Source organism: Elephantulus edwardii, unplaced genomic scaffold (assembly GCF_000299155.1).
Source record: "Elephantulus edwardii isolate Elephantulus edwardi_28Jun2011 unplaced genomic scaffold, EleEdw1.0 scaffold00051, whole genome shotgun sequence".
Taxonomy (NCBI): domain Eukaryota; kingdom Metazoa; phylum Chordata; class Mammalia; order Macroscelidea; family Macroscelididae; genus Elephantulus; species Elephantulus edwardii.
The window spans coordinates 14087153-14110614 of record NW_006399801.1 but is presented as its reverse complement, the minus strand read 5'-3'; the positions used below and the strand labels follow the sequence as shown (position 1 = coordinate 14110614).

Sequence of the window (23462 nt, the reverse complement as noted above, 5' to 3'; positions counted from 1 at the left end):
ATCGGGAAGGGTGTGTCAGAGGCAGTGTGATTGGCACAGGATAGAGCAGGGTTTAGGGCTGTTGTGCATAGGGTCGCTATGAGTCGCAAACGACTCGACAGCACATAACAACAACAACAGCAGTTAAAGGAATTGAACTGTGTGGATCACAACAAACTATAGATAACATTGAGAAGAATGGAAATCCCAGAACATTTAATTGTGCTCATGCAAAACTAACACCTAGACCAAGAAGCTCTTGTATAATCAGAGCAAGGGAACATCCCATCGTTTCAAATCAAGAAAGATATGTTTCTCCATACCTATCTGATCTGTATATTGAGGAAATAATTTGAAAAGCTAAACTTTATTAAGAATAATGTAGCATGATGATTGGACTCATCAACAATGTGTGTTATGCATATGACACAACCTTGATCGTTGAAAGTGAAGAAGACCTGATTAAAGGATACAGCCATCAGTATGGATTCCATTTCAACATCAAGAAAACAAAAATCCTCCTCACTAGGCTAATAGGCAACATCATGATAGATTGAGAAAGGATTGAAATTGTTAATAATTTCATCTTACTTGCTTCCACAATCAACACTCTTGGTACCAGCACTCAAGAAATCAAAAGATGCATTGCATTGGGAAAATCATCTGTCAACAATCTCTCTAAAGTCTAAGGACCAATAACGTCAGTTTGAAGGCTAAGGTGCCTTTTATCCAGTCAATCTTCTTTTCTTGCTATGCATCTGAAAGTTGGACAATGAATAAGGATGATAGAAAAATTGATGCCTTTGAGCTGCGGTGTTGGAAAAGAGTACTGAATAGCCTATGACCTGTCAATATAAATACGTCTTGCAGAAATGCAACAAGGGTGCTCCTTAGAGGGAAGGGCAGTTGAACTTCATCTTACATACTTTGGGCAGGCTGGAAAGGAGGGTCCAGTCCTTGGAAAAAGACATCTTACTGGGAAAGAGGGAGCGGTCATCTAAAGGGGGGAAAAACCTACCTAACAAAATAGATTGATATAGTGAGCATAACAATTATTGTTGCTGCTATGTGCCATTGAGTTTCTTGTGACTCATAGCTACCCTATGTACAGCAGTGCTGAAATCTGCTTTAACCGGTGCCAATCTTATTGTCTCTGATGTACCTACCCTCATTATCCCATTCATTGAATCAATCCATTTCATCCAGTGTCTTCCTCTCGCACTGTTCTTCCATCCTTCCAAGCATGATGTCCCTCCCCAAGGACTGGTCCCTCCTTGCAATGTACCCAAAGTGTGTCAGATGAAGTTTTAAAATCTTTGCCTCCAAGGAGCAGACTGGTTTCACTCTCTCTGGAGTGGACCTGTTTGTTTTCCTAGCAGTCCATGGTATATTCAATACTCTTCTTCAGCACCGCAGCTCAAAGGCATCAATTCTCCTTATATCATCATCCTTTTAGCATTCTAGCTGCTTCTATCATTTTCCAATTTTTTGATGCATAGCAAGTAATTGGGAAGACTATGGCCTGGAGTAAGTACACTTTAGTCTCCAGACTGACATCGCTGCTCTTCAGTACTCTGGAGATGTCCCTAACAGAAGACTTTCTCAATACAATTTGTCTTTTGACTTCCTGGCTACTGGTAACAAGAGTGTTGATTGTGGATCCAAGCAAACGGAATCTGTTAACAGTATCAGTCTCTTCATCATCTATCACAATGCAGCCAATTAGCCCAGTGGTGAGAATCTTTATTTTCTTGATGTTGAGCTTCAATCCATATTTAAAGCTATAGATCTTGATCTTCTGCAGCAAGTGCTTCAGGTCCTTCTCAGATTCAGCAAGCAGGGTTGTATCATCTACTTAATGCAGATTGTTGATGAGCCTTTCTCCAATCTTGATGCCACATTTTTTCTCTTAGAGCCCAGGCTCCTGGACAATCTGTTCTGCATATAGATTAAAAAGGTATAGAGATAGGAAACATCCCTGGTGTACACCCTTCCCAATTTTGAACCAAGCAGGTCTTTTATTCATAGGGTCACCATGAGTCATGCTTGACTCGACAGCAATCAACCACCACCACCACAACTGTGTTTCCTTGCTCTGTTCTCATAACTGCCTCCTGGTCCAAGTGTAGGTTTCACATAAACAGAATCAAATGTTCTGGAATTCCCTTTCTTCTCAGAGTTAACCACAGTTGTGGTCCATACAGTCAAATACCTTTGCATAGTCAATAAAACACAGATAGGCACTCCTCTGCTGCTCCCCGCTTTCAGCCAAGATCTATCTAACATTAGCGGTAATATCCCTAGTACCATCCCATCTTCTAAACCCAGCCTGCACATTCAAAGAAAGGTGACCCTACAGAGTGTGGAAATTACTAATATAATTCATAAGCACATGCAAGCAAGAAGAGTCTGACATAACAGTAGGCTGATGTCTATCAGAGATGATGAGGAAGACACAGCCTAGGGCAAGATACATGTCTACTGTTATATGTCATGGTTGACTTGATAGCACCTAATAACAAATTTCTTCCTTTCAGGGAGTTCATAGTGAAGTGGCTTTTTCAGAGACAGTTTCAAAGACCCTTGAGTCTGAATCACCGCAGTGATGATGGGAAGGGAGCGTGCCCACTTCTGTGCTGTGAGGCTGCTGGTGTAGGGGAGAAGCGAACAACACTGATGCCAGGCTGTTGGTAGGTGGCCTTGAGTTAGCTCCCTTTGTCCAGCAGAACATAACGCTGCCCAATCCTGTGCCACTCTCACTACCACTGCTGTGCTGAAGCGACTGTCGCCATCACTGTGTCACTCCCAGCTCCCCAGCCTCCCAGCTGTGTAGCCATAGGGACCTCTTGGTGGCTTGAGATAAGGGATCATAGAATCTGGCTCTCAGAGTAACTCTCAAGCTCATTACCATTGAGCTGGAACTGACTCATAGCTGACCTTCCAGTGGTTTTTCAAAAGCTAGCTGCTCCTTGGAGGCAAGGATTCTGGGGCTTCGCCTGACATACTTTGGACGTGTTGTAAGGAGAGACAGGTCTTTAGAGAGGGACATCATGCTGGGTAGAGTAGAGGGACAGCGCAGGAGGGGAAGCCCCTCTATGAGGTGGATTGATTCAGTGACTGGGGTACTCGGGATGGGTGTGTCAGAGGCAATGAGATTGGCATGGGATAGTATGAGGTGGATTGATTCAGTGACTGGGGTAATCGGGATGGGTGTGTCAGAGGCAATGAGATTGGCATGGGATAGAGCACGGTTTAGGGCTGTTGTACATAGGGTCGCTATGAGTCACAAGCGACTCGACCACACATAACAACAACAACATAAATCCCATGGGAGGAGAGTGCCTATCTTTCTTCTATCTTAGGAGAAATCTTCCTAAGCTGGTAGATTCCAATCATCTGCTTTGGGTAGGTGCTGCAACTTCTTATCCTCTACATCAGCCCTAGGTAAATAGTCATTATTACTACTATTATCATTACTCACTACTTGTGTGAAGTCGTTGGTATTTAACTGAGCATCCTGTATTTACCTGGCAGTGCTCCAGAGACCTTGAGTTTGCAGGCAAACCCTCGGAGAGATCCAGGTCAGGAGTGTGCCTGCACCCCAGGGACCACAGAGCCTCACTCGCAGTGCTTGCCTACACCATGTTTGCATGGGTTGCTCTATTTTAAGATCTTTCCACAAAGCCTCCTCCAGGGGTGATATCAGCTGGATGTACTAGCTGCAGGCTCCACGGGCCACAAGAGTGCCTTGCCTTGCTCATCACTGTGCCCTAGGACTTAGCACGGAGTTGAAGATTGCTGTCATTTACTGTTGAATCAACTGAAGCATGACCCACTCAGGTGTGCAGAGTAAAACTCCTCCATGGGAATTTCAACGGTGCAACCTTTTGGAAGCAGATCTCCAGGCCTATTTTCTAAGGGGCCTCTTATATGGGTTTCAGTCATCAGCCTTTTAGCTAGTAGTTGAACACTTAACCATTTGTACCTCCTTAAACTCTCTGACTCATTACACTCAAGTTAGGACAGACTCATAGTTGACTTTCCATTGGGTTTTCAGGGGCTGTAACTCATAAGAGAGGAGACTGTACATCTTTCTCCCCAGGAGCAGTTAATTGATTCAAACCACCTACCTTTGGGTTGGCAGCACAACTCCTTATCTAACTCGACCATCAGTAGGTGGTCTGTAAAGACTCTATGGCTACTGGTTAATTAATCCAGCTACGCTCTCAGAAAAATTAGAAAGGAAACAACAACAACATTTCTAGGAAATGTCCCTTTCCTTGAGGATAATTTTTCTAAAATTCTCTTTTAGAATCTGTCAATAAAAACCTGATTTCAGAAACCGTGAGAAATGGTTCAGTTAGTGAAGAATTGCAAGAAATAGTTAGAAATGGTTCTGTTAATAAAGAATTTAACTGTAAGACGAAATGTGAAGGAAACCCTGCTGCAGTCACAGCCTTTAGTACCATGGTGGTGCTGAGTGAGAGAGCTTGAGCCTGGGATTGGCAGTCCAGGTCCCTCTTTCTGTCTCTTTCTGTCATGGCTCTTTTCAAGGATAAGGTTGAGGTAGAAGCTAATTCCTGCCTTCATGCCTGGATCTGCCTATTTGATTCTTCCATATCTTGAGAAGCAAAGAAAACCTCTATGATGTTGTTGTTGTTATGTGCCGTCGAGTTGCCAGAGACCATAGTGACCTTATGCACAGCAGCTCTGAAGTCTGCCCTGTCCTGAGCCAGTCTCACTGATTCCTACACACCACCCCCTACTGCCCCAGTTACTCTCATCCTCCTTGTTGGAGACTAAAACAAGTTCAAAGTATAAACCAGACTCAGGAATGCTGTCTGGATAGCTAGCTCTTTTGTCCATTCTGTTGAAGCTTAGAACATTGTTGAGAATCTAAGTTCAGCCCTCCTTTTGAGCTTTCTATGGCTCTATGAGCTTCCTGTTAATAGGAACAACTACAAGAAGGTTCGAGCCACTTTGCAAAGTGCTCATGATTTTATTCAGAAAATCTGTGAGAAATCTAAGACAAGATACAGGGGTTAATCAAGAGATAAGTGGTCTACAACCACAGCCTTCAGACTGGTCTTCAGCACAGCTTTTGAATCACTCAGGAAACTAAGAAATGCAGTGACCGGGACCCTGTGAATCTGCTGGTTACATTGACTTCAACTCACGGCAATCCCTTTTATGTCAGAGCAGAATGTACTCCACAGGATGCTCAGCTGATTTCCCAAATAGATCACCAGGCTTTTCTTCTGAGACCACTTTGAATGAACTAGAACCTCTAACCTTTAGATTAGCAGCTAAGTATGTTAATTATTTACACCACCCCACCTACTTAGTTGCTGCCTGGAATCTACCTGAGACCTGCTGATTCGGAAACCTACAGGTTGTACTCCAAGGACCTGTGCTGAGCTGTTTCTCCTGAACAAATTGGGAAAACTCATGGATATTCATAAGCTTTTTGGAAGGTCTTCAAGCTTGGTTTCCTGAGGTAGTGTGCTGCTTTCTTGCTTTCCTTTCTGAGCTGAATGCCACCGTTCAGAAGCAGCATTTGATTGCTAGCTGGGCAGAACCAGAAGGGTCAGGTTTACTTCGTCTAGGTGTTGGAGGGACTGTGGAATCAAGAGCTGTAGTGTTTCTTAGAGGTGGTTGATCCAATCAGATAAAGAACTAGACACATGAGTATGAGGTGTCCCTGGATAAGTCTCCAGACTCACACAGATGAGGTCCTCTTCTGGCTCCTCTCACCTCCAGGAAGTCAGTGTCCTAGGAAAGGGGGCTTGAAGTAATGAGTTGTGGACCAGAGCCTGCTGTGTGCTCAGCTGCGGAGTGAGACCTAGCGGAACTGTTTTAGTGTCGTGGTTGTAACATTTCGCATGTGGAGCTTCCTTTATGGCTTACACATGAAGACCCCTTCCCACCTTAGCATTCTTGCAGTTAGTGGCTGAGTAATCAGTGCAACCAATGAGTAATTTGGAAGTGTTAAGGACTCTGCCCCAACATCTAAGCCATGGGATGCTGTTAGAGCACCTCACCACACTGGTGAGAAAATCGCTGTGAACACTTGGAGTGGTCTGCACCCAATGTCAGCAGCCCCTGCACAGGGTCTGGGCCTCTCCTGTGAGTGGGCAGCACTCCTGATACCCAGACTCTCAGCCATAGGGGTGAGTGTGAAAATCCTCTGAGCCCTTTGCGCCTGCAGTGAGGATTTTGTGGCTGCATTAAAATGCTTTCCCTCTTCTTCTGAATGAGGATTAGGTGAGTGCCAAGTGCTTGAGCTTTCAGCTCCTTTGAAAAGAAACCCCCTCTGAAGAGTTAAACTCAGATTCCATGCAGCCATCAGCAAAGACCTGTTTGGGGAACTGGCCTGGCTGTTTCTGGGATCTCACTGCCCATGGCCATTACGATGTTGCTTGGTGTATGGACCTGCTCTGGGGAGGGGGTGGGGACATTTAAAAGGGATTATGCTCAGAAAGGCAAATTTAGCCTTCCTGTGAGCCACTCATTTCTTAAAGGCAGGGTAAGGGTGATGTATTGTTTTTTTCCTTTGGGTTTTTGTTTTGCTTGCTTATTTTTTTAAAATCTTATACTAGTTTATTTACAAAATTTACAAAATTCTAATACGTTGTTTTTCACACTAATTCCTTCCCATTTCCCATACTCTCTCTACTCATCAAATTGTGTGACCCCATGATTAACTTCCTCCCACCCCCACACAGCCTCACCCCTTTGCTTCCACCCTCCTCCCCACTTGGATTCTCATGTTCATTCTACAATAATAGCCTTATACAGTATTTGTCCTTATGAGACTCAGTTCACTTAGCATAATGCTCTCCAGTCCCTCCCAAGTTAGGTAATAATTTACAAAATCATTGCTCCTCCATTAATATTTCATTGTGTGGATGTACCATAACTTCTCAATTCATTCAATTGTGGTTAGACGTCTGGGCTGTTTCCATGTTCTTGCTATCATGAATAATGTTGCTATGAACACTGGTGTACAAGTCTGCATTTGTGCCTCAGTTCTCATTTTCTCAGGGTATATTTCAAGCAGTAGAATAGCTGGTTTATATGGAATTTCTATGTTCAGCTTTTTGAGGAAGCGCCAAACTACCTTCCAAAGTGGTTGTGACATTTTACAATCCCACCAACAGTGTATAAGAGTTTCTATCTACCACATCTTCTCCAACATGTATTACTTGCTGTCTTCTTAAACTTTGTCACTGCAAGTGGAGTGAGATAGTATCTCATTGTGGTTTTTATTTGCATCTCTCTTATTGCCATTGATTTTGAACATTTCTTTATGTGTCTATTGGCCATTCAAGTATCTTCCTCTATGAAAATTCTTTCTATGCCTTTTGCCCATTTTTCTTGTGGAGGCCCAGGAGTATTCTGTAAGCTTCATTATGAGATTCTTGTCTGAGCTGGTATTGCCAAATATTTGTTCTCAATAAGTAGGTTTTCTTTTCACCCTGTTGGAAAAAGTTTTTGATGCACACACGAATTTAATCTTTACAAGGTCCCATTCATCAATTTTATGCTCTTCAGATTGTGTATTTTTTTGCTGTATTTGGCAGTCTGTTTATACCTAAGACTAGGCCTTTTAAGCTTGATCCTAGTTTGTCTCTTATGAACTTTATGGCTTCGTGCTTTACTCTCAGGTCTCTGATCCATCTTACGTTGATTTTTGTGTACGGTGTGAGATGTGGATCCTATTTCAGCTTTCTGCAGGTAGCAGTCCAGATTTTTTTGGTTGGGTTTTTGTTTTGTTTTTATCATGCAGCAAAACTTTTATTTACATTTTTAACAGATTCAGTGGTTACTGAAACTGGTAATTTCTAAACTTAAATTGAGAGAAAAGGTTATAGTGCAGAGTTATGCCATCATTGGTCACTTTGAATAATTAACAGCTGCCCCACAGACGAAGGACAAGGTGCAGAGTTGACTCTTTCTGGATGTTGTAGTTAGAGGGCTGCCATCTTCCAGCTGCTTGCCTGCAAAAAATGAGCCTCTGCTGGTTGGGTGGGATGCCCTCCTTATCCTAGATCTTGGCCTTCACATTCTTGATGGTATCACTAAGCTCCACCTCCAGAGTGATGGTCTTGCCAGTTAGGGTCTTTATAAAGATTTGTATTTTGACCAGGAGGATGAATTCGTGTCACAAGGTTCTCCTCAAAAGTTCTGGAAACTTACTTGCATCACTGATGCTGATTGGCCAGCAGTCCAGTTTGCCAGCATCATTTATTGAAGAGATTGTCATTTCCCCATTTGATAAGTTTTATTTCCTTGTCAAATATCAGTTGACCATAGATAGCTAGGTCTATTTCTGGCTTCTTATTTTTGTTCCTTTGATCTATGTACCTGTCCTTGTATCAGTACCACACTGTTTTGGTTACTACTGCTGTGTAGTAGGTTTTGAGGTCAGGAGTGCTATGCCTTCCATCTCATTTTTGTTTCTCAGAAGTATTTTGCTTATTCAGAGTCTCTTTCCTCTCCAAATAAACTTGACAATTCCCTGTTGAACTCCTTGAAAATCTCAGGAAAACTGGAATAGAAAGAAATTTCCTCAGCACTGTGAAAAGATTATATGCAAAGCCAAGAGCCAATACCATTCTCAATGGAGAAAGATTAACAGCATTTTCCTTGTGAACAGAGACCATAAAAAAGATGCTCACTGTCTCCACTTCTATTTAATATTATATTGGAAGTATTTGCTAGGGCAATACAACAAGACAAGGAAATAAAGACATTTAGATTGGCAAAGAGATGATTAAACTATCACTATATGCAGATGATATGATAGTATACACAGAAAATCCCAAAGACTCAATAAAAAACCCCTCTGTTAGAGCTAGTAGGCCAAGTTAGTAGAGTAGCAGGATATAAGATCAATATCCAAAAATCAGTGGGATTCCTCAACAGTAAAGTAACAAAGAGGATTCAGAAGGAAATCAAGAAAGCAATGCCATTTACACTAGACAATTACAAATTGAGATACTTGGGAGTGAAATTAACTAGAGACACAAAAGACCTGTTGTTGTTATGTGCCATCGAGCCTCTTGTGACTCGTAGTGACAACAGCCCTAAATTCTGCTCTGTCCTGTGCCAATCGCACCGTCTCTGATACACCCATCTCGATTACCCCAGTTACTGAATCAATCCTCCTCATAGAGGGCCTTCCCCTCCTGTGCTGTCCCTCTACCCTCCCAAGCATGATGTCCCTCTCTAAGGACCGGTCCATTTTTCCTCACCTTTTCATCTCCAGAGTAATATATCATCTGGTCATCTGACTCAAAATTCCCCATGCCAGTCCATCTCATCTCACCAATGCCTAGTATGTCAATATTTATGCGTTCCATTTCTTCCTTAACAATATCTAATTTTCCTACATTCATGTTCTCACATTCCATGTCCCAATCACCAGTGTCTGCTTACAACTGTTCCTCTTCCTTTGTATTTCCATATTTGAAAACTCAACCTCCTTTGCCTTTTCTGTTATGTAAATGTGTTCTGTTGTACATAGGGTTTTCAGAGGCCTGCAATTTCAGAAGTGGATGGCCAATCCTTCTTCCTAGTCTGTCTTAATGTGAATGTTCAGATTTAGAGAAGTATCAGACAGACCAGCAAATTAAAGGCATATCTCTTATTGCGGAGTTAACTTCAGTGTCAGTGTTGTCGCTGCCTTTCTCACACGCGTCTTTACCCACTTATTTCCCTGCTCCACCATCCACCAGGATACCCATCCACTTCTACCCCCTCTCTTCACATCTATCTCCCTTTGACCAGCCCTCCATCTAATAACTTATATATGAAGCTTCCATGGCTTCTGTGATTCCAAACACATCAGCTGATGGTAGTTCCTTATGTTGGGATCAGAGACTATAAGTCCTTATGGAATGAGATTGCATATCTTTCTCCTGCTGAGCAGCTGGTAGATTTGAACTGCTGAGCTTTTGGTTAGCAGCCCAATATGTAACACACTATTCCACCAGAGCTCCTTTGGCGAAAAAGTGAATGAGAGCTGTGTGTTATTGGAGTATAGCAGAGGTCAAGAGGATGGCATGAGAGGGCAGGGTTTCGATCTGTTATTCCAGAAGTAGTTATGAGACATAATTGATTTGACTGTGCCTAAGTATTGACAACAATACTGGTGACATGAGGGTAGTGTGGGGAATCTGCAGGCCAGATGAATGGCCCTGACCTGACCATGGCTTATTTTCTCCACTTTTGTAGTCATTGTTTACAAGTCCTAGTGTATCTCTTTAGACATTTTAGAATGCAGGAGTGCATTTCTTGCTTTGGGTCTCAGATAGAAGCCTTCAGACATAGCTGAAAAGATCAAGAAAAATTCACAAAATATACTCCATTCTTTTCCCAAACTCAAACTCAAATTCATTACTGTTGAATCAAAACCAACTCTCAGCTGACCCTCCATGCATTTTCCAAGGGTGTAATTTGCATGGGAGGAGATTGTCCACCTTTCTCCAAGGGACCTTATAGGTGGGTTTGATTTGCCAGAGAGAAGCAACCTTTGGATTAGTTCACAACTCCCTACACACTAGACCACTAGAGTGCTCTATCCACAAAACTACAATACTCAACTGATAGCTGATCCTCCAGCAGGTTTTGGAGGTTATACATCACACAGGAGGAAATTGCCTGTCTTTCTCTCAAGGAGTAGATGATGGGTTCAAATTGCCTGCCTCTGGGTTGGCAGCCCACCTCCTTACCCTGTAGGCCACCAGCACTCCTAACCCATGTGCTGACCAAATTTCCTAGGCACATGGTCTCCACGCAGGTTGCCCTGTGGTTCTTCCTCCTGAGAAGTGCTTTCTTATGATGCTTACTGTCCATTTTCTCATCAAGCAAACCCATTCCCCTGACCCCAGGGGAACAGAGAGTCAAAGGTGTTCCTGTTTAATTCTACTTGCTCTCTTCTTGAATGTTCACAGGATGGGGCTAAAACCTCGGATACATCCTTAACAGCTGCTGTGGAATTGATTCTGACTTGTGGTGATCCCACGTGTGTCAGAGTAAAACAGGGTTTTCAGTGGCTGATATTTTGGAAGTAGTCTGGCAGGCCTTTCTTTCATGGCATCTCGTGGTAGATTCAAACCTCCAACCCCTCAGTTATCTGTTTCTACCACTCAGGGCTTCCTAGATGTATCCCAACTCCAAGGAACTTAATCAAAGACTGTGTATGCCCTGACAGTTATGCATTAGATTTAGGTGTGGGTCCTAATATAATAACATTATGGTAAGATTATTTCTCTCCATTCTAAGTATTTTTAGTGAAATGAAGTCGTTTTCTAATTAGGATAATTGTTTCTTCCTGCTTTAGCTGCTACTTCAGTAATTGTTACCATTATTACTATAAGATGGTACTTATTTTTAAGGAAAATACTATTATGTGAGCTTTTACTCTGATAATGTGATATAACAACATATAAAAATCATAGGGGAGTTATAGTAGCACAGTCTATAGGGAGTTACATTGCTTATCTAAAGGCTGCCTCTCCAGTAGTTCGAATCCCCCAGCTGCTCTGCAGAAGTAAGATGGACAATCACCTCCCTGCGTGATTTGCAGCCTTTGAAGACCTGCTGGAAGGTCAGTTATGAGTTGATTCTGACTTGACAGCAATGAGTTTCAATTCGTTGGGGTGGGTTTTTTTTTCTCCTTTAAGGAGAAACATTACCAAATCTATATAGATAAAGCTATGATATGATTTTTATAAAAATATATAATATTTTGAGGATCTAGAGCAAACATGAAAACCAAGAAAACCTGGCTATTAGCTGGGGAGCTGGGGTTTCCATGTGCCAGCTGGGGTTTCCATGTTCACAGAAGCAGGGCTGGGAGGAGAAGAGCTGACAAGTAGGTGCCCAGGAATCAGTCAGACAAGATCTTATTTCCAGCCTGTCAGCTTGTGTGTTAGCCTTTTTCACCTTCACTTCCTAATATATAAATGTTAATGATAATTCCTTCCTCTTGGGGCTGTTTTAAGGACAATCTGAGATGGGCAGTTAGCACCGTGCCTAAGACTGAGAAAGGAAGATGCTGCTGTTGAGTTGACTCCAGTCATGGCGACCCAGTAAGGTCAGAGTGGAACTGTGCTCCACAGAGTTTTCAGAAGCAGATGAGAGGGTTTTCTTCCGAGGTGCTTCTAGCTGGACTCGAACCTCTGGAATTTCAATTAGCAGCTGTTTGTACCACCCAGGGCCTCCTGATGCAGAATAAGGTCTCAAATGATATAGATGTTTCTGTTATTTATTATTACCACTGATTATTTGTCACAGAGTCCTGGTGGCACAACAATTAAGCGCTTGGCTGCTGACTAAAAAGGTCAGGAGTTGAACTCACATAGCTGCGCTATGGAAGATGGATTACCTCCTAGAGACCCTGTAGCGCAGTTCTTTTCCTTCGTGTACAACTATTTTGAGTCCAAAATTTACCTGATGGCACTGAGAAACAACAATGCTTAACTGTAATAATCTTCAGGGGCTGACCCTCAGCCGTCAGCTTTCTCTGCAGCATCAAGGAAGATGCTGAGGTCACCTGTTTCTCTTATTAAGTTCAGGAAGGTAGCTGGTGTGCAGCACCACTGTGGTCGCTTAGAGTTGTGAAAAGCTAGCTTTGAACAGATCACTTCAAAAAATTGAAACTAAACTTGTAACCATCAAGCTGCTTCACAGCAGCCCTGCAGGACAGAACAGATGTACTTCATAGGGCTTCCAAAACTGTGATCTTTATAGAGAGCACTGGTGGCCTAGTGGGTAAAGAGTTGCATTGCCAACCCAAAGGCAGGTGGTTCTAACTCATCCATCAGCTCCTCTGCAGAAGAGCAATCTCTTCCCATGCAATTTACTGCCTCTCAAAACCCCAAACTTCTTAAGAGATTCTGGGTCTAGTGTCTTTCCTGGTGTTACTGAGACAATTGTGGATAATCAACTGTGGGTGGATTTGAACTGCTTACCTTTGGGTTGACAGCACAAGTCCTTACTACTAAGCCACCAGAGTGTCTTTGGATTATGTTTGACATTCAAAAGTTGAAGAGGATTTTATGAAAGATGCTCTACTTTAATGGAGTGAAATGAATTTATCATTTTTTTTTGCATGCAATGCACATTGCATGCATCCACAATGAACATGGGAGGGAGTTGATAGGTAGAACCTTGAGTTCTGCAATGGGAGCACACCGTTCATGTGAAAATACGGTATTTAAATGTCGTGAGCATACTAGTTTCTGACTGGTGCCTCTCAACCAAGGGTGATTTTACCCCTTAGGGTACATTTGGCAATATATGGCAACATCCTTGGTCATCACAAGGGGAAGTGCAGTATTACAAGCACATAGTGAAGGAGTACTGTTAAACATCTATTAAAATGCACAGATGGGTCTAAAATGACAATAGCAACAACTGCTAAAACTCTGCTCTAGATACTAGCCTGATGGAACATGAAGGAAATTGTCACCCTTTTCCATCACAATAGATTATTGTAAAGGTGTGGAAGGAACATGAGCAAGTTAGATACTGACAGTAGTAAAATCTGTATTGAGGAAGGCTTACAGGACGGTGAGGAAGTATTAAAAAAAGGGTACAATTTGAATTCAGAATTTCAACTTGTGACTTACAGGCAGCCTACTGTGTTTGGAAAGTTAGAAGATTTCAAACTCGAAACATGAGAACCCTAAAGAATTCCTCCAACTGTCTAAATTAAGAAAATGCCAGTTTTCTTCAGGCATCTCAACTGTTTAAAGAGGCTGCTGCTGTCTTTAATTGAAAACACTAGAGGGCGCCCAAGTGAGGAAGAGGCGAGTCGATGACCACCAAGGGATTTGGGTGTTTGTGTTTAGACTATGCAGATCCCCAGGATCAGGGAAAAGAGGCTTCCGATTCCACCACTTCCCTTTCATCTCAGCCCCTCACTAACCAACATTGGTTGCATCCTTGCTTCTGCTCAAAGTGATTCTACTTTGTAAAACACGCTGACATTATAGACCTGTTCAGAAGGGTGCCATCATATTCTTAGACTCTTGGTGCCTGAGAATGAGATTTTTTATTTGAAAAGTTGGACAGTGGTGCTGCAGTGATGTCCTTGGTGTACTTAGAAGCAGCTCACTTAGAAGTGAGTCTTTGTTTCACATGATTTGGGCATATTGTTCAAAAGGGTCAAACCCTGGAGAAGGACAGGATACTTAGAAAAGTAGAGGCTCAGCAAAAGAGAGGATGGTACTCAATAAGATGGATCAACATAGTGACTGCAACAATGGGCATAAGCACAGCAGAGCAGCAGAGAGAGGAGGACGGTCCTGGTTTGGACAAGACACAGCAGAGAAAAGAAGATGGTCCTGGATTGGATAAGACACAGCAGAGACAGGAAGTGGTCTTGGATTGGACAAGACACAGCAAAGACAGTAGGATGGGCTTGGATCAGGCAAGGTTTCAATGTATTGTACACAGGGTCACTATGAGTTGGGTCAAATCAATATCATCTAATGCCAAGACAAAGGAAAGACCAGTTAACAGCAGGTCAAGTTCTAAAAATCTCAGTCTTAACAACACTGCTAATTATATGAGGCCCTTGGTTTTCAGATGTTCCTCTGTAGATTTGGGTGGATTGAGGATGTCTTCTAGAGTCTCTCTTCATTTCTTGACATGAATTTGGACTCCAGAGAACAGACTCCCTTCACATAATACTAGTGTTGTGTGCAGTGGAAGCCTTCCAGGAGGAGAGATGGTGAATTCAGCCTGGAGAATCTAATTCCAGTACTGGAGCAAGGAGGGTAAGGATGACTGATGAAGACTCATCCCAAGAGGCTGTTACCACTGCTTCTTGCCACCTTCAGTGTTTCGGCATCACTTTGGTGCCAGTTGGACTAAATGGAAACCGTGTTTAACTTTAAAAGCGAAGGATACAATGCTATCACATTGCACAAGCAAATGTGCAGCAGGGCAGGGGGCAACTACTGTTTCAAGATGATTTAAGAATTTGATTAAATGTCTGGCTGCACAATCACTCGCTTTAAAAGGCGCTTCACAGATGGGTCTCATAATTGAGAAATGCATTTGTTCTTTGTTGGTGTATAAAAATACCATGATTCAAAGCCTGGAGTCAGATGCCTTTCTGAAAGTGATTTCCCTCCATCTTGCACACACATACTAGTATGTTTAACAGAAACGACATGCAGGAACAGAAGGTGGGGTAATTATTGCACTCTTTTGGAAAGAGAATGTTTTCACAGAGGGGAAAAGAAAACCCTGTCAGGGGACTTTGCAAACAGGCACTGAGAAAGAGAGCAAGAACCAAAATCAGCATCTTTGAAATCTTATTTTGTGTTTGGAAAAGTATCAACTATTAAAGGCAGTTAAAGGGAACCCTGGTGGCCGACTGGGTAAGGAGCTGTGCGGCCAACTCAGGTAGTTTGTATACATCAGCTGCTCTGTGGGAGAAGGATGAGAAATTTCCTATGTGATTTACTGCCTCTGAAAACCTGCTGGAGGGTCAACTGTCAGTCAATTCCCATAACAATGTGAAAGATACAGGGAGTAACAAAACAACAAAATCATTGCTGTAGCATGACCTTCATTTACAGGGTACTCCTATGTTAACAGAGTAGAATTGTATTCCACAGGATTTTCTTTGCTGCAATCTTTACAGAGGCAGATCATCAGACCTTTCTTCCATGACACTGCAGAGTGGCTTAGTCCACGGCAAACTGTTCTCATCACCCAGGGACCACGGCACTTTAGTGTTCTGAAGAATGCACAGTGGAGCCACCCCCTCCAGTAGTTATTCCCTCACTTAGCATTTCCAGAGCCCACAGCACCTGAAAAGCTTAATGTAATATTCCAGAATATGACTGAACCTGTCCTGTTTAGGGGATTGGGAGGGAGCTGGTTTGAACACTGTTTTAGTCTATTATTGGTGCTGTAACAAAGTGAACGGCTTGTAACAATAGGGATATATTCTCTCACAGTTCTGGAGGCTGGAGGCCTGAAGTCAAGATGTTGGTAGGGCCATGGTCTCTGAAGATTCTAGGATCCTTCTTTCCTTCTCTCCTGGCCTTTACCGGGCAGAATCACTCCAGGCCTTGCCTCCTTCTTCACATGACTGTCCTCTTTCTGAGTCTGTGCCTGTGTGAACATTTCTTTCATGTTATAAAGACACCAGCCAGTGAATTATAGTCCACCCTAATCCAGCTTGATCTCATTTTAACTTGATTATATCTGCAAAGGCTACTTCCAAGTAAGGTTATATTCCTTGGTACCTTAAGTTTCTCTCTGTCTCTCTCTGTCTCTGTCTGTCTCTCTCTCTCTCCATCTCCACACACACACACACACACACACACACACACACACACACACACACTTTTCAGGGTGGCCAGGACTACCTATTCTTTGCAGAATGTCGAGGAAACCTGCCTTATGTTTTCTTTCTTGAAAGGCCTTCATACAAGAAGGTTCTGAGGGATTTCCTGGAATGGGAAACACATGGGTTCTGGTTTTCATACACCCTCATGTGGTCTGAACAAACATCCTCACATGATGCGGGAATAAATGTGTTCACACAGGGCGCTGTCCAGACCCTTCACCTCCATGTCACAGGCTCACTCAATTACTTCTCAGAGTGAGATACAGGAAGGGCTGACCTGACACCTTTGCAGCAATCATTCACAGCCTTCACCAAGCCACCAGCACCTGGAAAATAAAAATCAGACACCCTCCTTGTCGAGTCGAGTCGACTCACATGTGACCGTTCACTGGATTTCTGAAGCTGTTAATCTTTAAGTGGAGGAGACTTCCAATCTTTCTCCTATGCAGCTGCCAGTGGATTCGAACTGCCAATGTTTTGGGTAGCTGTCCAACATGTAATGCACTGCATGACCAGGGCTCCTGGAGGGTTTGTGTAAACATATGCTGCTGGACCTCAGTCCAGAGTGTCTGCTTCAGCTGCCGTCACACTCTGACTCATGGCAGTCCCAGGCATGAGGGAATGAACGCTGCCCTATCCTGCACTGTCCTGTGATCAGTTGTTCCACTGTGGATCAGACTCTGTGATCACTTGGTTATCCCAGGCTGGGTTTCAGAAGTAGATGCCAGGCTCTTCTTCCTAGTCCATCATAGTGAGCTAGCTCTGCTGAAACCCTTTAGCATCATAGCAACCCACAGGCCTCTGCTGGAGTGGGTGGAGTCTGCACATGAGCCATATGATCTAGGAAGTGAACTGTATCTCCCACATGGAAATTGAGAATTCAACCCCTAAACCATCAACGTCCTCTTCAGGTTGAACCTGGAGGCCACGCTGTTTGCTGTCGAGTAGGAACCAACTCATAAGTGAGCCTCCAGTGGGTTTTCAGAGACTGTAAATTGCACAGGAGGAGATTGTTCATCTTTCTCCATCAGAGCAGCTGGTAGACTTGAACTGCCTGCCTCTAGGTTGGCAGCACAACTCTGTACTACAGTAAGTAGTAAGGAATGTGAGAGACGTTGATAGTTCAATGCCTCCTCAATGCCTTGTAAGAGCCCTTGGTGGTACAGTGATTAAGCACTTACTACCAACTGAAAAGTTGGCATTTCAAATCCACTAGTGACTTCACAGAAGGAAGAGATAGTGTTCTGCATCTACAGAGATTACAGCTTTGGAAACACTGCAGGCAGTTCTGCTCTGTCCTGTGGAGCTGCTGGGAGTCACAATGGTCCTGATGGCTGTGGGGTTTGGTTTAGTAAGCACCTCCGAGCACAGATCTCATCAGTGTCACCAAGCAAACACAAAGGCTGGCCCAAGTTTCCCATCCCTCCCTTGTAGTGTAGGAGCACTAGAAAATGGTTCCAAGACAGTCTACCATATCCACAAGACCTAAAACCAGGCACAACCTAATATCCACCATTTGTTTAGGAAGTTTTAGCGGACACATGTTTTTATAGAGCTTCCAGACTAAGAGAGAATAGGTAGAACGGCCTGGAAATCTCCTTCCAAAAATCAACCCAAGGAAACCCTGGGCACTTGATTGGCAACCGATCATGGGGATGGCACAAGAATACTCCCTCCTAGACACACACCCAGCGTATGTGAGGTGAAGCATTGTCATCTTTGCCTCCAAAGAGCACTCTGACTGCACTCTTTCCAAGACATATATATTTGTTTGTTCGCTTGACAGTTCATGGAATGTTCAGTACTCTTCTCCAACACCACAGCTCAAAGGCAGCAATCTTCTTCTATCATTCTTATTCCTATCCAGCTCTAAAATGCACAGGAAGTGATCAGAAAAACATGGCCTGAGTCAGATGCACCTTAGTCCTCAAATGGACATCATTACTCCTCAATAATTTGGAAGGCCCCTAACTGCAGATTTTCCTGGTACAATACATCTCCTAATTTCCTGAGTTCTAGTACCAAGGGTCTTAATTGTAGATCCAAGTAAGATGAAGTTGTTGACAGTTTCAGTCTCTTCTCCATCCATCCTGATGTTGCCTATCATGATATCTAGCGGTAAGACTCTGTTGTCTTGATATTGAGACACAATCCTTATTGAAGGCTTGACTCTTTGATCCTCTGCAACAAGAGCTTCAAGTCCTCACTTTTAGCAAGCAAGGTTGTGTCATCTGCATAGTGCAGGATATTTAATGAGTCTCTCTCTGAGGCCACATTCTTTATAAAGTCCAGCTTCTTGAGTAATTCTCTCAGGACACAGATTTAGAAAAGGCCATGACATCAGAGATAGCATTACTGATGTCAGATGCATCCTGGCTAAAAGTAAAGAATACCAGAAAATGTCTCTTTATGCTTTATTGACTATGCAAAGGCATTTGACTGTGGATCATAGCAAGTTATGGCTAATATTGAGAAGAATGGGAATCCTAGATCACGTCATTGTGTTCATGTGAAACCTATACCTAGACCAGGAGGCTGTTATGCAAACAGAACAAGAGAACACTGTTGTTGTTGTTGTTGTTGTTATGTGCTGTCGAGTCGTTTGCAACTCATAGCGACCCTATGCACAACAGCCCTAAACCCTGCTCTATCCTGCGCCAACCGCACTGCCTCTGACACACCCATCCGATTATCCCAGTCACCAAATCAACCCATCTCATAGAGGATCTTCCCTCCCGTGCCGTCCCTCCACCCTCCCAAGCATGATGTCCCTCTCCAAGGACCCGTCCCTCCTGGCAACATGTCCAAAGTATGTCAGACGAAGCCCCAGAATCCTTGCCTCCAAGGAGTAGCTTGGTTTAATCCTCTCCAAGATGAATCTGTTTGTTTTCCTGGCAGTCCATGGTACATTCAGTACCCTTCTCCAGCACCACAGCTCAAAAGCATCCACTCTCCTTCTGTCCTCCCTAGTCATTGTCCAACTCTCTGATGCATAACAGGCAATTGCAAATACCATGGCCTGTATCAGGCGCACCTTAGTCTCCAGAGAGACACTGTTGCTCCTGAGTACTTTAGAGAGGTCCCTAATAGCAGACTTTCCCATCGCGATACGCTTTTTGATTTCCTGACTGCTGGTGCCAAGAGTGTTGACTGTGGAGCCGAGCAAACTGAAGCTGTGAAGAGAACACTACGTGGTTAAAATTAGGAAGGTAGTGTGTCAGGGTTATATTCTCTATTTAAGGACATGGAAAATATAAACGCAGAACTATTCACTGGTTGAACTGGAAAGAGAATAGGGGAAGAGTGAGGGATGAGAGGATGGGAGAGGAGTTTTCTGAGGCATCTCCCTTGCAAGGCCTTTCCTGCAGTACCTCCATAGAACTCCAGGATCCTCAGAAGAGCATGGAAGAGCTTTCTCCTTCATTCATCAATCCACTTTGAGGAGCTCCTTAAAGACCAGAAGCTCTTCAAAGGCTAGATGTAACTTTTAGATGCTAGGAACACACAGATACTCATTACAGAGTTTCTACCTTGGAAACTGTCTAGCAAAGAAGGTTGGTCTTTTGATCAACATACTCCTAGCTTTGATGGAGAATTTTTCTAGGTAATAACTATAATAAAATGAATATGTCCAGGAGTATGAGTTAATAATTGTGTGATTCTCCATGTTTTCTACTAATGGGAGCTCTTCCTAAGACAAAAGGTCTTGACCTAATCATAATAATATCAAGCCTTGGGAGAAGCCCAGTGGGAGTGTGTGTGTGTGTGTGTGTGTGTGTGTGTGTGTGTGTGTATAAACACATAGAGTTTGTCTGGATATCTCTGAGCAACTGGATCTCCACACAGCAGACCTTCTAAGAATGCAATCTGTGCTGGATTTTTTTTTTTTCGCTTGTTCATGCTGTTTAATCTTAAATATACAGTTCTTTCATGTTGTTAGATGTTTCAGGTCAATTTTTTTATTCATAATGACCCTACATGACTGAGTAGAACTCCTGCATTGGGTTTTCTAGGTTGTAATCTGCATGGAAGGATCAATGCCTTTGAATTGCAGTGTTGAGAGTACTGAATATCCCATGGACTGCCAAGAGAACAACAAAAGCCAGCTTAGAGGAAGTGTAACAAGGACCTTCTTCAGAACGTTCTTCAGACACAACGATGATGACTCCACCTCATGTACTTCATGAGATGGCATGTTGTCAGGGGTCAGATCCTAGAGAAGAACATCATGATTGGAAAAAGTCGAGGGCCAGTGAAAAAGAGAAAGACATTCAGTGAGATAGAGTGACATGGTGGCTTACGTAAGCAGAGATTGTGACGCTGGCACAGGATCAAGCAGTGTTTTATTCTGTGGAGCACAGGGTCACTTTGAGTCAGGGGAGCCTAACAACGACCACCACCGTCTTTACAGGGGCAGATTGTCAAGCCTTTCTGCCTTGGAATCCTAGTTAGCAGCTTATCATCTAACAGCTATCCCACCAGATTCCCATTTGCCTCCTCAAGTAATAAGATCACAGTAGTTACTACGTTAGAGGGGCCACAATACCCAAGTTCAAACCCCATATCCACCATTTACTATCTGGATGAACCTGAAACAATTACTCCCCCTAGCCTATTTCTTCATCTATAAGTATGGAAATAGTAATGATGATAAGAGTTTGCCTCATAGGATTATGAGGAAGATAATGTAATATATTAAAAGTACTTAAAGGGGTTTGGCATATGACAAAAAGTAAGAAAAATGTTTGCTATTTTTATGTTATTACAAAATGTGTTTATACTTATATGTTAAAGCCTTATTAATGAACATAGGAATTTTCTTTTAAGGGAGTTATTGTTGTTAGGTGCTGTCAAGTTAGGTGCGTTGAGTAGAGTATGAACACAGGAACAAGGTATCAGAACCCTGCCCTGTCCTATGCCATCATCACTCTTCCTGACACACTAGAGCCCATTGAGTCAGTCACTGTGTCAATCCACCTGGCTGAGGGGCTTCCTCTCCTTCGCCAACCTTCTGCCTTTCTGAGAATCATGTCCCTCTCCAAGGAATAGTGAGGCTTTATCATCTTTGCTTTCAAAGAGCACTCTGGCTGCATCCTCTCCAAGACATATTTGTTCTTTTGGCCAATACCCTTCTCCAACACCACAGCTCAAAGGCATCAATTCTTCTACAAAAGTTATTTTCTTAGGTGCCGCATTGACAATTACAACTCACAGAGGCCCTGATCTGAACAGCAGAACTGAATCTTACACTTACACTGCATCATTCTCATGAGTTCCGATATGTTCAGGCCCATTGTCTCAGTCAATCCATCTCATTGAGAGTTGTCCACTCTTTTGCTGACCTTCCTCCTTTGCCATCATGATGTCTTTTCCCAAGAACATGCCCCTCCTGACAGCATGTCCGAAATATATGAGACAAAATTTCAGCATCCTTGCCTCTACGGAGCAACCTGATTGTACTTCTGTTAAGAGGTATTTGTTTGTTCTTTACACAAGCTAGAGAATAATCAGCCTCTTCACCAACACCACAGTTCAAAGGCATCAATTCTTCTTTGGTCTTCATTGTTAATTGTTCAACTTTCAGATGTGTAGGAAGCAATTAAAAATACCCTGAGTCAGGCACACTTTAGTCTTTAAACTGATATCATTGCTCTGTAGCATTTGTGAGAGGTTTTTGACAGCAGATTGTCCCAATGTAATATGTCCTTTGATTTCTTGAGTGCTGTTTTATTGAATATTAAGTGTGGATCCAGGTAAAATCAAGTCATTGGTAACATCAGTCTTTTTTTCTACCTATCATTATGTTGCCTATTAGTCCAGTAGTAAAGATTTTTGGGTTGGTTTTTTTTTTTAAGTCACATAAAGTTTCATCAGTCACATTAATGAAAACATCAAAACATTTGAGTTAGTGTATGGCAGCAGAAACTTATTTTTTTGTTGCAAATAATGTAGTATTTGGTGTTCCTGTTATTAACAAGCTATGCTGCAGAAAGAGCAATTGCACTAACTCTTAATCCATCTGGGTCACGTTCCATAAACTTCTTGCAAACTTCTATGGCATCCTCTAACAAAGTTTTATCATTAGTTTTCCCATGGTTAATTGGAAATGGTTTCCGTCCATCTAGTTCATTAGAGATGCCCATCTACGTGAACGAACACAATAAAATGAAGATCTACTTTCTCATCTATACCTGGTGCCTCAGTCTGACTGTCATGAGCATTGGTCTCGTGAGTAACTAGAATAGTATCATAGTTCTGCTCTGGCTCTGTCTTCCAGGCTCATTGACATTGACTCCTCCAGGAATTTTTTTCAAGGTTGATCCAGATTCAAAGTGCATCTTGTATTTATTGTTAGCAATAGCATGGATCAGTCCAATTGTTCCACAGGCATTGCTGATTGTTTGCTTCATGAAATATACTGATGATGTTACATTCTGTCCCTGAGATTTTATTTTTCCCTTTTCTTCTGTTCTAAGTCCTTCATACTTTTCCGTAATAGGGAAGAGAAGAAACACTGTGCAGACTGGTCTTGGTACCATGCTTAGGAGTTCAGGATCCATTCCATAGACATCAGCAAGCTGCCAGTTAGGCTGAAGCCCTAATTGTTTAAGAAACTGGTTAGTGAACCTTGGGATTGGCCTCCAGCGGCAGCCAGCGCTGACCCCCCATGGCTGCTGCGCGGTCCCTCTCCCAGATTTTTGTTTTCTTAATGTTGAGATACAGTCCACATTTAAGGTTGTAGTCTTTAAGCTTTTCAGTGAGGACTTCAAGTCTTCAGTTTCTTCAAGCAAAGTTGTGTTATCTATTTAACACAGGTTGTCTATGAGTATTCTTCCATTACGAACGCAATATTCTTCTTCATTCTCGGATTATATGCTCGACATACAGATTAAATAAGTATGGAGAAAAAATTGCACCTTTGTTGCCCCCTTTTCTTATTTTAAACGATGTAATGCTCCCTTGTTCTGTTCAGACAACTGCTACTTGTTCGTTCTATGTAAAATTTTACCTAAGTACAAATAACTGTTCTGGGACTCTCATTCTATTCAGTGTTATTCATAACTTGTTATGATCCACCCTGTGGTTTGCAGAGTTAACAAAA

The 23462-nt window shown here is 42.7% G+C and overlaps 1 pseudogene; it reads right to left on the bottom strand.

Moving 5' to 3' along the window:
- Positions 1-22338: 22338 nt before the first annotated feature.
- Positions 22339-23029, bottom strand: LOC102856981 (annotated as a pseudogene).
- Positions 23030-23462: the final 433 nt, after the last annotated feature.